Source organism: Loxodonta africana, chromosome 24 (assembly GCF_030014295.1).
Source record: "Loxodonta africana isolate mLoxAfr1 chromosome 24, mLoxAfr1.hap2, whole genome shotgun sequence".
NCBI lineage: Eukaryota > Metazoa > Chordata > Mammalia > Proboscidea > Elephantidae > Loxodonta > Loxodonta africana.
The window spans coordinates 10701605-10718050 of NC_087365.1; positions in this window are offsets into that span (position 1 = coordinate 10701605).

Below are 16446 nucleotides of genomic sequence, written 5' to 3' on the forward strand. Positions count from 1 at the left end.
TTTCATCAGTTTTTATGGTAGTGGTCTCACATAATGTTTGTCCTTTTGTGACTGACTTATTTCACTCAGCATAACCCAAGGTCTGGCAGTTCAAATCTGCCAGGCACTCCTTGGAAACTCTACGGGGCAGTGTTACTCTGTCCTATAGAGTCACTATGAGTCGGAATCAACTCGACGGCACTGGGTTTTTTTTGGTTTTAATGTAGGGCAATGTTTTAAATAGCATACCCAGGAAGACTAATTCTCTCCTTTGAGCTTGTAGAGACTGGGAAAAAGACATCAAACATTTCTTCTTATGCATGTGTCAGTGACAACCACCACCACAATAAAATGTGCACAGCTCTAGCATTGTCTCCAGCAGTTTCAATCATTTGACAGATGACTCTACATTATTTCATGGCAATGTGATGCTGATCCATGCTTACCACCAATTCTCCAGTGGAGAAACATTATGCTTTGTAGTGCTTGTTGGTTTCTGTGGTACAAATACGCCCATCATGGCTGAATTCAAGCTACCAATGAGGCCTCAACCAGCTCAAAAAGTTCCTGAAAATTTAACGCTTGGCTCTCATGAGCTCCTACGAGCCAGTCCAGAACAACACTGCAGATGACTTGGCCAGTTAGTGCCCCAAATGCAGGCTTGGGAACACGGGTTGGTTGGCTCTGTGATGCCCTGGAATTATCTTAGTGGTCGCTAGGACATCATGTAGCAAATCCTGGCAAAGTGGCACTTTTGGATCCAGTAGTATGTGTTACCCAAAGACTCAGGCTATCTTGGGGAAAAAAATGTACCCTGGGGGAATTTGACCCCAAAATCTCTGTTTAATTGTTGTCCTTGCAGATTATAAGTCATACAATTAGGGTCATTGAGGTCCAAGGGAGAAAGATGTGGCAGTCTGCTGTCATAAAGATTACAGCCTTAGAAACCCTATAGGGCAGTTCTATTCTGTCCAACAGGGTCTCTATGAGCTGGAATTGACTCAGTGGCAATGGACTTGGGCTTGAGGACAGTCCAAAGGCATTTTGGAGACAGAGGCATTCACAGCTCTGTGGCTCAGGTTTAAATTGCTATGTTCAGCAAGGGCTGACCGCAGAACAAAACAAGCAGTCAGAATCCAACTGGAATGCCACCCATTATGATGGATTTTATTTTAGGTTTACATCTGAAAAGCCACAGCCTTTGAGGATGTCTGGGAAGTGTCTTCATTATCTATCACTTGAGGACATCTCTTCTTTTTTTCATAGTCTTAAAACAGAAAGCTTTTTTTCAAGGAATTGATTTTTCCCTTTAGTGTGTTTTGTTAACTACTGTCATTCTGCTGACTGGTGCGCTCTTCTCTTTTTTAATGAATGTATTTTTTTCTCTGTCCCTGTGTATTTCTTCTAATGATGAAAGACAGCATAGACCTAGTCATAGTGGAGAACAAACTAAATTTCACTTTGGGGCTGCTACTAAATTTGGTCATGCCCTATGAAACAGCCCTGTCAGTGAGCGTGGGTAAGAAGGCCAGGAACGTCAGTACAGCTGTGAATCAGAGCTCTTGCAATGATTCGTCTTTGGTCAAGTGACTCCAGCTTCCCCATCCAAAAAGTTTAACATGAATCTCCCACATTTGAAAACTCTATGTTTCATCTCAAGTTTCTATCTAAGATTCACTCTTTTTTTTAAATTGTGTTTTTGGTGAAAGTTCACGTGGCAAATTAGGTTCCCATTTAACAATTTCTATACGTATAGTTCAGTGATATTGGTTATGTTTTTAACAATCTGTTAACGTTCTCATTATTTCTCTTCTGGTTGTTCTGTTTCCATTAATCTAGTTTCCCCACCTCCCACCCCCTTAGCTTCTTGTCTTTGCTTTAGGGTAAATGTTGAGCATTTCATCTTATATAGATGATTTTTTTTAAATAAAGGAGAACAGTACTCTTGGGTGACATTTGGGAGTGGTTTCATTATAAAGCTTAAAGGGTATCTCAGGGTGATAGTCTTGGGGGTTTGACTAGTCTCTACCAGTCCAGTTAGTCTGGACTTCTTTAAGAATTTGGGTTTTGTTCTGCATTTTTTTCTCTTTCTATCCAGGACCGTATATCGTGACCCTAGTCAGAACAGTTAGTAGTGGTAGCCAGGCACCACCTAGTTCTTCTGGTCTCAGGATAGATGAGGTCATGGTTTGTGTAGGCTATTAGTCCTGTAGTCCAGTTTCTTCTTTGAGTCTTTGGTTTCTTCTACCTCTTTTGCTCCAGATGAGTAAAGACCAATAGCTGTATCTTAGATGGCTGCTCGCAAGCTTTTAAGATCCTAGATGCTACTCACCAAACCAGGACATAGAATCATTCATTCTTTAATTCACTTTATTGAGCACCTACTTTGTGTCAGAAGCTATACTAGCTGATGAATGAGATATTGTATCTGTTAGCCTTCTGTATCTAGCAAGAAATAAATGGCATAAACAAAGGGTTTAACAGAAGAGAATTAAATGAAGGGACAATTTCCAGAGTTGTTGGGAGGGTTAAGGGAACCAATAAAGAATGATGAAACGTCTAGGCACTAGCACTAGCTGAAAGCCATTGCTACCCATAGGTCTAAAGGGGCAAGATGAGGGAGCCATGGAAGGGAGGTTAGGCTTAGAGGGAGAGGGAAGCAGGAAAGGTGTCATGACTACTGGTGATTCCCATTTGCCAAGCCCTACAGGAAGCCATCTGTCAGTTTGTCATACTGTAGTAACTGTGTGTTGCTATGATGCTGGGAGCTGTGTTACTGGTATTTCAAATATCAGCAGGGTCACCCTTGGTGGACAGGTTCCAGTGAAGCTTCCAGACTAAAATATACTAGGAAGAAAGCCGTGGTGATTTACTTCTGAAAACTGTTGGTGAATATTCTATGGATCACACCAGAATATTGTCTGATATAGTGCTGGAAGATGAGCCCTCTAGTTTGAAAGGCACTCAAAATACACAGTGGCCTTAACAACGCACTCAAGCATACCCACTGATCATGAAGATGGCGCAGGACAGGACAACATTTCATTGTGTTATATGTTAGGTTGCCATGAGTTGGAGCCTACTTTGATGGTAACTGACAACAGAAGCCAGAGGGCAAGGCAGGTGCTGCAGTCTGGGAGGGTCAGCCTCTTAGGGTTTAGAGCAGCATGGAGAAGGTAGAGGATAGATCCCTGCGGTGATTGGGTGGCTAATGCGGAATGACCAGCGTTGAAGTCAGTCCTGCCCTCAAGGAGCTGCCGTCTAATGAGAATATTCCTGTGGGCTGGTCTGCCAGGACGGTGAAAGGTGGAGCCTTAGGCAGAAGGGTGTATTGGCTAAGCTTTTGCTGGGAAGGGGTGTACCTCAGGTGTGTGGAACTGAAAACCTCAATGGATGTCTATTTGCATACATTAATATGCATGAGAAGTTGGGTAGGAGGTGCAAAGGAGTAAAAAAGACGTTGGTATCCAAATCTAGGGAGACAGGCAAAAGGAGAACAGGATGGTGTCTGCCGGGTGAGAAGAAAACCTAGATGACAAAAATTTTAAATAAATGAAGGAGTGGCGTCAGAAGATGTCAACCATGAGCAGGTGGAAGTGGCTGTAGTAGGATAATACATCAACCACAGCCCCTTTCCAAATGAGCTGACTAATCAAATGGTTGGAATAGGTGGTTCTTTGAATTTTAGCCAGACCCATGTGCCTGCTAATAATGGTCATCTTCTGAAAATAGCTTATTGTTAGAAATTTTTTTGGAAAACTTCTTGTGAAGCTTAGAGCTGAGAGTTGAAGGGTAGGGCTTATGATATACAGTCTTAATACCCCTTACTGTACTTTTAAACTGAAAGTGGCTGATAAAATAGCTTGGGGTATTGCCTCTCCCAATTTCGGATCAAAGCTGAGAAGTTGGTAAACTTTGGAAGATAGAGTAGGTTCTCTGGTGAAATAGTTCTATCAGCTTCTCATGGTATCGGTGGGAAAGTAGACATGAAACATTCATAGAAACAATGTATATTTCAAATGTATGTTTGAGTCTGTGAATGTATATTTCTTTTTTTTATGTAGAGATATATATATATAATTTTATTGTACTTTAGGTGAAGGTTTACAGAGCAAATTAGTTTCTCATTAAACAATTAATACACATATTGTTCTGCGACATTGGTTGCCAACCCCACGACATGTCAACATTCTCCCCTTTTCAATCTTGGGTTCCCATTACCAGCTTTCCTGTCCCCTCCTGCCTTCTCATCCTTGCCCCTGGGTTGGTGTGCCCACTTAGTTTCATTTTGTTTTATGGGCCTGTCTAATCTTTGGCTGAAGGTTGAACCTCAGGAGTGACTTCAGTACTGAATTAAGAGGGTATCCGGGAGGCCATACTCTCGGGGTTTCCCCAGTCTCTGTCAGACCAGCAAGTCTGGTTTTTTTTTTTTTTTTTTTTTTTTGGTGAATTAGAATTTTGTTCTACATTTTTCTCCAGCTCTTTCTGGGACCCTCTACTGTGATCCCTGTCAGAGCAATCGGTGGTGTGAATGTATATTTCTATTAGAAACGCCTTCATTATGTGTGTGTCCAATTCCTTGGGATTCATTTCCTCAGTGGTGTGAAGAAGATTCTGGAACATTCTCCTGCAAGTGCAAAGTGGGCATTCCAGTTGGTCAACCATGGCTAGATGATACATCAAAGCACTTGGAAGTCTATTCCCATGAGAAAAGGGGCTGTGTTTCAAATGTTTCGCTGACCCAACTTCAGAGTAGTGGTAGGACTGTTTAATGCTATCTTAAAGAGAAGTAAAAAGTACAAAGCAGAAATAGGAATATCTTGGATAGATTTACACCCACAAAAATTATAACTGTTAAAGAGACTTCTTCAAACTCGGTCCTGTGGACAGTGCCTGGTGGGACAATGACTCACTTCTGCATCCCTAAGATCATGAGTATAGCCACTTTTCTTGCATAACTACAGTGATGACAATGAGTAGGTGTGACAATGTCCAAAAAAGTATTTATTTATTTATGTACATATTATTGTAAGGAGCCCTGGTGGCACGATGGTTATGTGCTGCTAACCAAAAGGTTGTTGGTTCGAACCCACCCAGCGGCTCCACAGGAGAAAGAACTGGCAATCTACTTCTATAAAGATTACAGCCTAGAAAACCCTATGGGAAGGTTCCACTCATCACATGGGGTCACTATGGGTCAAAATTGACCCGATGGCAACTAACAATAACAATATTATAAAAAATATATATATATATTATACATATATATATAATTAGGTACGTATAATGTGAGCCCTGGTGGCATAGTGGTTAAGAGCTATAGCTGCTAACTAAAAGGTTGGGAGTTCAAATCCACCAACCCCTCCTTGGAAATCTTATGGGGCAGTTCTATTCTATCCTACAGGGTCACACTATGAGTTGGTTTTATGGATTTTTTATACATAAAATTTGTAGGTGTCATGGGTTGAACTGTGTCCCCCAAAAATATGTGTCAACTTGTTTGGGCCATGATTCCCAGTATTGTGTGATTATCCACCATTTTGTCATCTGATTCGATTTTCTTATGAGTTATAAATCCTAATCTCTGCCTGTAGTTAATAAGGCAAGATTAGATTATGTTAAAAAGGATTAGGGTGGGATGTAACACTCTTACTTAGGTCACATCCCTGATCTAATGCACAGGGAGTTTCCCTGGGGCGTGGCCTGTACCACCTTTTATCTTACAAGAGATAAAAGGAGAGAGAAGGGAGCAGAGAGGGGGTGACCTCATACCACCAAGAAAGCAGTACCAGGAACAGAGTGCATCCTTTGGACCCAGGGTTCCTGCACGGAGAAGCTCCTAGTCCAGGGGAAGATTGATGACAAGGACCTTCCTCCAGAGCTGATAGAGAAAGCTTTCCCATGGAGCTGATACCCTGAATTTGGACTTCTAGCCTCCTAGACTGTGAGAGAATAAACTGTTTATCAAAGCCAACCACTTGTGGTATTTCTGTTATAACAGCACTAGATAACCAAGACAGTAGGTATACATAATATATGTATATATGTACATATAATATGTGTATATAATACATAATTTATTTTCTGAACCACTGAGAATAAGTTGGACATTGTGCCTTCTTGTCTTCGTTATCTAGTGCTGCTACAACAGAAGTACAAGTGGATGGCTTTAACAAAGAGAAATCTATTCTCTCACAGTCTAGTAGGTTACAAGTCCAAACAGGGTGTCAGCTCCAGGGGATGGCTTTCTCTGTCAGCTCTGGAGGAAGATTCTTTGTCATCGATCTTCCCCTGGTCAAATAGCTTCTCAGGCCTAGGGACCCTGGGTCCAAAGAACGCTCTCTGCTCCTGGTGAAGCTTTCTTGGTGGTTTGAGGTCCACCTGTCTCTCTGCTTGCTTCTTTCTTTCACATCTCCGGAGATTGCCTCAAGACACAATCCAATCTTGTAGGTTGAGTCCTGCCTCACTAACACAACTGCTGCCCATCCTCCCTTATTAACATCATAGAGGCAGGATTTACAGCATACAGGAAAGTCACACAGTACTGGGAATCATGGCCCAGCCAAACTGATGTACACTTTTGGGGGGGGGGGATGTAATTCAATCCATGACACTTCTTATTCCTAAATCAGTGTGTATTTCCTGAGAACAAGGTCATTTTCTTGCATGCCATAATAAAATCATTAAAATTAGGTGTTTTCTCACTGTTACAATATTTCATCAATCATGAATGTCCCTCATAGCTTTTTCCCCAGTCTAGAATCCAATCCAGGATCATGCATGTAGTTTTCATGTCTTGTTGATGCCCGTCAGTCAGACCACCAGGAACACACTTATCGTCAAACAAATTTGGGTTTTGATTCCTGCTTCTGCATTAGATCTTGGAAAAAGCAGGTGTGATGCTTAATGTGCCCTCTTGCCTTTGATAGTGTTTGAATCTCTGACTTCGCTTTCCAGAAACTCTGTAGGATCAACTATGTGTGTGTAGTTGGAGAAGCCTTATTTCTGAGTGTGTTTGCCCATCCAGTGTCACCCTTGTGCGTACTCATCACTTACAGGGTGCTGAGCCTCCATGACACTGTGTTTAGAGAATGGGGTATGGTGGCCAGGTCTGTCTACAGGGTCAGGCCTTCCACCCCTTGTTTTTCTGCCACCTTGCTCGATGAGCCTTCCCATGGCTGACTTACCTTTTGAGTCTCTCTGGACTCGTAGAAAGACCTCAACCAATGCATCTGGGTGTATGTGTGCTTTAGTCTGCCACTGCCACTCTCTGCCATCAGCCTGGGAGGCCACAAGGCAGGATGCTCCCTCTTAAGTGAGGGTGCATGGCCCTCTTGTGGCAGACAGTTGTGTTCTGGGAAAAGGATGGGCTGTGCAAGGAGATTGTGCAGAAACACAACGTTAGAGCTGGAGGGAGACCTTAGAGACTCTTTAACTCAGATCTGCCACTTTAGAAAACAGGTTAACTGATTGTCCAAGGACATGGCTAGAGGACAGCAGGCACCCAACATGAATCTACGTCTACAGAATATACAGATTCTCTTCACTACCATTTGCTTCTATAAAAAGCTCAATGCTAACTCAGAATAATGTGAAACTGAAGAAAAGATGACCCTTCTATGCCTATTTTACTAAGACTTTCTTATACTTATTCAGTGGGGAAAATGTTAATTAAACTCTAAAAAGTTTCTTATTTATTTAAACAACTTTAAATGGAAAAAAAGATGTGCTGACAACTCACCAAGAAGACATAACCTTAATAAATATCGATGTACCCAAAAAAGGGCTCTAAAGTACATAAAACAAACTCTAACAGCACTGAAAAGAGAAATACACAGCTCCACAATAATGGTAGGAGACTTCAACACTCCACTCTCATTAAAGGACAGAACATCTAGAATGAAATTCAACAAAAGATACAGAAGATCTAAAGGCCAAAATCAACCAACTTTACTTCACAGACATATTTAGAACACTGCAACAAAGTACACATTCTTTTCCAGCACACATGGGACATTCTCCAGAATAGACCACATCTTAGGCCACAAAGTAACCCTCAATAAAATCCGAAACATCAAAATAATACAAAGCATTCTCTCTGATCACAATGCCATAAAAGTAGAAACCAGTAACAGGAAGATCAAGGGAAAAAATCAAATACATGGAAACTGAGTAACACCTTGCTTTAAAAGAACTGGGTAATAGAAGAAATCAAAGAGGGAATAAAAAAAAAATTCCTAGAATCAAATAAGAACAAAAACACATCATACCAAAACCTTAGGGACATAGCAAAGGTCAATTTATAGCAATAAACACATCAGAAGAAGAGCAGCCCAAAATCTAAACACTAGCCCTGCAAGTCAAACCAATAGAAAGAGAACAGCAAAAGAAGCCCACAGGCACCAGAAGAAAGGAAATAATAAAGATTACAGCAGAAATAAATAGAATACAGAAAAACAACAGAAAGAATTAATAAGACCAAAAGTTTGTTCTTTGAAAAGATCAACAAAATCCACAAACCACTGGCGAAACTGACAAAAGAAAAACAGGAGAGGAGGCAAATAACCCAAATAAGAAAGGAGGTGGGGGAAATTACAACAGACCCAACTGACATAAAAAGAATCAACAGAATACTATGAAAAATTGTACTCCAACAAATTTGATAATCTAGAGGAAATGGAAGAATTTCTAGAAATGGACTACCTACCTAAACTAATACAAGCTGAGATAGAAAATCTGAACAGACCCACAACAAGAGAAGAGATTGAAGAGGGAATTAAAAAAAAAAAAAAAATCCCCAAAACAAAAACAGAAGCCCTGGCCCAGAAGGCTTCATTGAAGAAGTCTACCAAACATTCAGAGAAGACCTCACGCCTCTACTACTCAAACTATTTCAGAGCATAGAAAAGGAAGGAATACTCCTGAAGTCATTCTATGAAGCCAGCATAACACTGATACCAAAGCCAGGCAAAGACACAACAAAGAAAAAAAGAAACTTACAGACCAATATCTCTCATGGGTAAAGACACAAACTTTCTCAACAAAATTTTAGCCAACAGAATTCAGCATCATATCAAAAAAAATAATACGCCATGACCAAGTGGGATTCATACCAGGTATGCAAGGAGGGTTCAACATTAGAAAATCATCAAGGTAATCCACCACATAAATAGAGCAAAAGAAAAGAATCACATGATCATCTCAATTGACAAGAAAAGGCATTTGACAAAATCCGACACCCATTCCTGATAAAAACTCTCCATAAAACAGGAATAGAAAGGTCACTCCTCAACATAATAAAGGGCATCTATAAAAACTAAAGCCAACATCATTTTCAAGGAAGAGAAGCTGAAAGCATTTCCCCTGAGAAGGGGAACAAGACAAAGATGTCCTTTATCATCACTCCTATTTAACATTGTGCTGGGAATCCTAGCTAGAACAATAAGGCAAGAAAAAGAAATAAAGGGCATCCAAATTGGAAAGAAAGAAGTAAAACTATCCCTATTCCAGATAATACGGTTTTATACAGAGAGAACCTCAAACATTCCATAAGAAAACTACTGGAATTAACAAATTCAACAGAGTAATGGAATATAAGATCAACGTAAAAAATCAGTCAGATTCCTATATGCCAACAAAGAGAACTTTGGAAAGGAAATCAGGAAAACAATACCATTTATAACAACCCAGAAAAAGATAAAATACTTAGGAATAAATCTAACCAGGGACCTAAAAGACCTATACAAAGAAAATTACAAAACACTAAGAAAGCAAGAGACCTACATAAATGGAAAAACATACCATGCTCATGATTAGGAAAACTCAACATTGTGAATATGCCAGTTCTACCTAAAGCAATCTACAGACATAATATGATCCTGACCCAAATACCAACACCATTCTTTAACGAGATGGAAAAACTAATCACCAGCTATATATGGAAAGGAAAGAGGCCCCAGATAAGCAAAGCATTACTGAAGAAAAAGAACAAAATAGGAGGCCTCACACCACCTGATCTCAGACCCTACTGTACAGCACTGTAATCAAAACAGCCTGGTACTGGTACAACGATAGACACATAGACCAAGTGAATACAATCAAGAACCCAGACACAAATCCATTCACTTATGGCCAGCTGGTCTTTGACAAAGGACCAAAGCCCATTAAATGGGGGAAAAGCAGTCTTCTTAACAAATGGTCCCGGCAAAACAAAATGTCCCTCTGTAAATAAATGAAACAGGACCCATATCTCACACCATTCGCAAAAACTAACTCAAAATGGATCAAAGACTTAAATGTAAAACCTAAAATGACAAAGATTGTGGAAGAAAAAATAGAGCCAATACTAGGTGCTCTAACACATGGTATAAATAGAATACAAAACATAACAACGCACAAACACCAGAAGATAAACTAGATAACTGGGAGCTCATAAAAATGAAACACTTAGGCTCATCAGAAGACTTCACAAAAAGAGTACAAAGAGAATCTACAAACTGGGAGAAAATTTTTGGCTATGGCATATCTGACAAGGGTCCAATCTCTAAAATCTTTAGAATACTTCAATACCTCAACAATCAAAAGATAAATAATCCAATTAAAAAATGGGCAAATGATATGAACAGGCACTTCACCAAAGAAGACATTTGGGTGGCTAACAGACACATGAGGAAATGCTCATGATTGTTAGCTACTAGAGAAATGCAGATCAAAACTACAATGAGATACCATCTCACTCTGACATTACTGGTACTAATCAAAAAAAAAAAAAAACCAAAAACAGCAAATGTTGGAGAGGTTGTGGGAATATTGAAACTTTTATGCACTGCTGGTGGGAATGTAAAATGGTACAACCACTATGGAAAACAATATGGTGCCTCCTTAAAAACCTAGAAACAGAAATACTATACAATCCAGCAACGCCACTCCCCGGAATATATCCTAGAGAAATAAGAGTCGTCACACAAATAGACATATACATGCCCGTATTCATTGCAGCATTATTCACAATAGCAAAAAGATGGAAACAACCTAAGTGCCTATCAACAGATGAATGGATAAACAAACAATGGTACATATGCACAATGGAATACTATGCAATGATGAAGAACAATGATGAATCCATGAAACATCTCACAACGTGGATGAATCTGGAGGACATTAGGCTGAGTGAATAAGTCAATCACAAAAGGACAAAGATTGTATGAGACCACTGCTATAAAAACTCAAGAGAAAGTCTATACACAGAAAAAAAGCAATCTTTGATGGTTACGAGAGAGGGGAGGTGTGAGGAGGGGAAATCACTAACTAGACAGTAAAAAAAAAAAAAAGATAGTAGACAAGTGTTAAATTTGGTGAAGGGAAAGACAACACACAGTGTAAGGGAAGTCAGTACAGCTTGACCAAGGCAAAGCCATAAAGGTTACCTAGGATATCTAAGTAGCTTGCTGGGGCTGAGGGCTGGGGACCATGTTCTCAGAGGACATCTATGTCAATTGGCATAACATAGTTCATACGTTCTACACCCTACTTTGGTGAGTAATGACTATGGCCCCCGGACACCCTGCTCCCTGAGAACTGAAGTCACTCCTGAAGTCAACCTTTCAGCCAAAGATTAGGCAGGCCTATAAAACAAACAATAATACATGTGAGAGATGTGCGTCCTAGTTCCATCAAGTATATGAGACCAATTGGGCAACACCTCCCTGAAGCAAAGACGAGACGGCAGGAAGGGACCAGAAACCTGGATGAACGGACAAGGAAAACCCCGGCTGTAAAGAGAAAGGGAGAAAATGCTGATGCATTGTGGGGATTGCAACTAACGTCACAGAACAATTTGTGTATGACTTTTTGAATAAGAAAGTAATTTGCACTGTGAACTTTTACCTAAAACACAACAAAATAAAAAAAAGTGCTGAACATAAAAGCCAGTATATTCACTAAACTCTGTATAGGTATAATTTTATATGACTGTAATCACTATGCCTATAATATTCCATTTTCTGTTCCCCTTCATGTTTGTTATAGACATTTTTCTTTATAGCACAGCATTTCATGATTAAAATTGTTCGGTGGTTATATATCATTTTTTCCTAGTGCTACTACACAGTTGGCTAAACTATTTGCCGGGCCCTTGCCCTCGCCCTCTCTCTTCGCTATTGTCCAGGTGTCTGTAAAGTAAAGCAAGCATTTTTAATTGTCTACTCTGCGAAGTGCTTTATTTATAAGGTGTTCATGTTGTTGTTGTTTGGTGCCGTTGAGTCGATTTCAGCTTAAACTTCTCAAAAATGTTTTTGAAAATAATTTCAAACTTTCAAAGAAAAAGTGCAAAACCAGTACGAAGAACATCCCTATGCCCTTTACTCAGATTCTCCCACTGTTTACAGTTGGACCCATTTCCCTTTCTCTCCCCATGTATTTTTTTACTTATGGCTCTATCTACATATGTCATTTTTTTCAGAAGCATTTGAGAATGAGTTGCATACATCATGGCTCTTTACTCCTAGGTGGTTTGGAGTGTATTTTCTAAAAAGAAGGATATAATTTTACACAACCATGGTGTAGTTATCTACTGCAGTAAATTTAACCTTCATACAACCATTTCATCTGAGCCACTGCCCATATTTCAGTTTTGCCAGTGGACCTAAGGACGGCCTCTAGAGCATTTTTTCCCCTCCAGTACAGGATCTAGTCTAGGATTGAGTATTGCATTTATATGTCGCATCTCCTTAGTTTCCTTTAACCTGAAATATTTCTATCGCTTCTCGTTGTCTTTTATGATACAGACATTTTTGAAGAATACTGTCCTCATCCTGTTTTTTTTGGAGTGCCTGGTCGTTGCAAATGAAAGGTTGGCGGGTCAAGTCTACCCAGAGGTACCTCAGAAGAAACCTGCGTAATGTACTTCCCAAAATCAGCCATCGGAAGCCCTGTGGAGCAGGGCTCTGCTTTGACAGACACGGGGTCACCATGTGTCAGGATCGCCTCCATGTCAACTGGTTTACTAATTTTGTTTTTATTAATAGAATTACCCTAAATTTAAACCTGCCTGCGTGTTTTCTTATGATTAGATCCAGGCTAGACATTCAGCTTAAGCAGGCCAGAATACTGCTTCAGAGATGTTGTGTCCTTCTTAGACAAACCAAGATACTTTTGAGGGTGAATATGCCCTCTATTCCCACTGAATAATCTCTCACCAGAGGTACAGTCATTAGGGTGTTTGACAAATATGCCTACCCTTTCTTCTTCAGGTAGCTGGAGAGATTGCTTTTCTCAGCACAGTTTGAAGTTAGGTGGGGCTGCGTGACTTGTTTTGGCCAATTTAATGTGATTGGGTGGAAATTTTATAAGCCAGTGCTTATTGTCTCTTTTCCTCTCTTAGGATGACTGGCAATGTTCAAGATGGCAGCCGCTTCAATAGCCCAGGTGCCAGAGCGAGGACCACATGAGCAGAGCCCCCAGCTGACCTTAGATGGGCGTGTATCACGAGTGAGATTGGAGGATTAGTTGTTACTATAGCATAATCCGGGAAACTCTGGTGGCGTAGTGGTTAAGTGCTACAGCTGCTAACCAAAAGGTCAGCAGTTCGAATCTGCCAGGCACTCCTTGGAAACTCTGTGGGGCAGTTCTACCCTGTCTTATAGGGTCGCTATGAGTCGCAATCAACTCGATGGCAGGGGTGGGTATAGCATAATCCAAACTATACTGATTGACCAGCCCACCTTACTTTTGTTTTTAATTAATTAAAGTAATATATAAACATTTTTTAAAAGTCAAATAATACTACAAAGTTTAATTTGGTAATAAAAAGAGCTGCCTTCTGTCCTCTTTCTCCTATTCATACTCCTCTCCATTCCCCAGAGCCAATCACTTTTAACCCCTGATTACTTTTTCTGGTATTTAAATCTCTCTGTAATAAGCTAATATTATTATTTTTGGTTTAACGATTGTAAACAGTATGTATTATCTTTCTACTATGAAAGATGAAAACTGAATTTCTTATCAAAGTTAGTAAGTCCTTTTACACACATATCCTACTCACTCCCTCATTCTCCTAATACATTTATATTCCAATTTTTAGATAAATCAATAATGAGTGTTTCATCAGTAGGACCAGGTATATATGATTTCTCTACTGGGTCCAGTAGAAAACTTTGATTATATTTCCTTTCCCCTTCAATTTTTTGTTTTTCCTGGAGTTATTAATTGTATTGTTTTTTGTTTGCTAATTTGTCTAGGCACTCATCATTAATCTCAAAGTCTCTAAGAGAAACATAAAACCTCCCTCAAAACTCAATTCTACATGTTAAAATGCATCAGGTAATTTGTCATCTTTTTTTCCTTAGAGACTTAGATTAGAAGAAAATCTTAGTGGTCAATAAATCCGCATAGTACAAGAAAAGTATAGTACATTATACAGTAAGATAACTGGTATGAATTCATATACAGCCCAACTCTATCATTCCTAAGAGTGGTTAACGCAGCTGCAGTAGCCGTGGGGCTCTTACCCATCACCAACTTGTATATGCCTCTCCTGTGGCTAGATATCAGCCCCCAAATCAGCTCTTCACCTAAAGAAAACAGGAAGTTTTGATGGAAGTTGATTTCTGTGTTGGGGCGAAAAAAAAAAGCAGATGCGTCTAAAATATCTTGGTCCACAAAGGAAGGATGCTTTCAAGAACAGTACGGAGAGTTGGTGGCACAAATGGTTAGCTGCTGGCCTACTAATAGAAAGGCTAGCGGGTTAAACCAACCCGGAGGTGTCTCGGAAGTAAGGCCTGGCCATCTGCTTCCGAAAGGTCACAGCCTTGAACCCTATGGTGCAGTTTTAATCTGCACACATGGGGTCACCATGAGTCGAAACCAACTCGATGGGAACCAACAAAAACAGGGACGGTGGTAGACTCCCACTGACCATGTTGGAATAGGCACATAAAATAATTAGACTGAAGATAATGCCTAACTAAGACAAGTTGAGCCCATAAACAATTATTTATGATACCCAAACCCAATGCCGTTTTTTCTGATAGTGATCAAAATTTCAGTGAATACAATGCATTCTAAATAAATATTTGTAAAACAAAAAGAGAATGAATATAATAAACAACATTTAATTTTTTTGGTGATTTTAACAAGAGGGAACATGTTAACACATATGGGTGCTTTGCTTCTCTATTAAGATCGTAACAGCGTATAATGTATAGATAGGTACCTGTTGTTACCTCCTTAAACAGGAAAAAGTGAACCACACTTGTGAGAGAGTCCATTAGTCCCAAGAAGTACAGAAATCATGTAGGGACAGGGAGGAACAAAGACTGATGGTCTCCTCTCACTGTTGTAGGAGCCGCCGTTGATGCTCTGACCATTTCCATGCTGGCTGGCCCATTTTCCCACTGTCAGCAGCTGAGTCTGGCCACTGGAGTAGGAGTCCATATGGAGCACTCTGGTGCCCCCCATGGGGCAGGTCAGAAATCCTGGGCCGCAGGGGTCTGCCCTCAACCAGCGGGAGGTGGTGGGGAATCTCTAGCTCCCTCACTTCTTGATGGGGTAATTTGGAGGCGGCTGTCCTACACAGTCTCCCAGAGTCTTGGCAGGATTAGGATTGCCGTTTCCCCACAGTGGTAACTTGCTGGTAACTTGCTGGTAACATTCCCTGCTTTGCCTTCCATCTCTTCCCTGTCTCCCTTTCCAACTCCCTCCTGCTTCCTGGGACCACCTTTCCAATAAACTACTTGCATTCAAATTCTTGTCCCAGAGTCTGCTTCTGGGGGACCCAATCTAAGACAACCAGGTAGAAGGGAAATCCAGCTGTGGGCTAGCACTGGTTGTCATATTTTACAAGCCCTGGTGATGCAGCGGTTCAGCACTTGGCTGCTAACCAAAAGGTCGGCAGTTCAAACTCACAGCCACTCCACAAGAGAAATACGTGGCAGTCTGCTTCTCCCTCTCTCTCTGTAAAGATTACAGCCTTGGAAACCATATGACGCAGTTCTGCTTTGTCCTGTAGGGTTGTTATGAGTCGGACTCAACTTAAACAATAGGTTTTTTGGTTTTGTCATGTTTTATAACCAATTAAAAATAGAATTCAATAGAATGTTCCAAAGTCACAAATCAGCCAAAAATCCCATGGAGAAGAGCTAACCACACCAACTTAATCTCTTGTACTATAGGAGATGAAAACCTTACCAATTACAGTAAATTCTAATGAGAAATATTTACACTTTTAATACCATCAACAGATAGGGTCAGAATGGCAGATGAAATAATGGAATTGCTAGTTACATACATTTTAGAGAATCTATACTTTTTGGGGGAAAACATTAAGTTTCAAAGACAAAAATATGATTGAAAGAGATTTAAAAATCCTATGATGCAGTAAGTAAAATTTATTTTAAAAGGGGCCTAGTCTGATGATCAATGGCTTGGGCTTCAATTACCTTGGACCACAAACCATGCTCCACGTTTGGA